At 49.6% G+C, this 248-nt stretch overlaps 1 protein-coding gene across 1 annotated transcript in view; it reads right to left on the bottom strand.

Annotated features, from left to right (window-relative positions):
* DPYSL4 (dihydropyrimidinase like 4) overlaps nt 1-248 on the bottom strand; it is a 40,940-nt gene that overhangs the window by 29,224 nt on the left and 11,468 nt on the right. The window lies entirely within an intron of this gene.

Below are 248 nucleotides of genomic sequence, written 5' to 3'. Positions count from 1 at the left end.
ACATTGTGGTCAATGACGACCCCCGAGTCTCTTTCTTCCATAGTGCTAGCCAACGTAGCACTGCGAAACCTATAAGGATGCTACAGGTTTTTCCTCCCAAGGTGGAGAACCTTGCTTTTTTTTAGCATTAAACAGCATCAGGTTCTCGTCCTCTCATTTGCTGAGCCTGTCCAGGTAAGCCTGGATCACCCGCCTGCCTTCTGGCGTGGATGATTTGCCCCAAAGTTTGGTGTCATCGGCAAACTTGG

Source organism: Gavialis gangeticus, unplaced genomic scaffold (genome assembly GCF_001723915.1).
Source record: "Gavialis gangeticus isolate Ggan-Ray unplaced genomic scaffold, GavGan_comp1, whole genome shotgun sequence".
NCBI classification, from domain to species: Eukaryota; Metazoa; Chordata; order Crocodylia; family Gavialidae; genus Gavialis; species Gavialis gangeticus.
The sequence above is the reverse complement of the archived record's forward strand: the minus strand, read 5'-3'. Positions and strand labels throughout refer to the sequence as shown.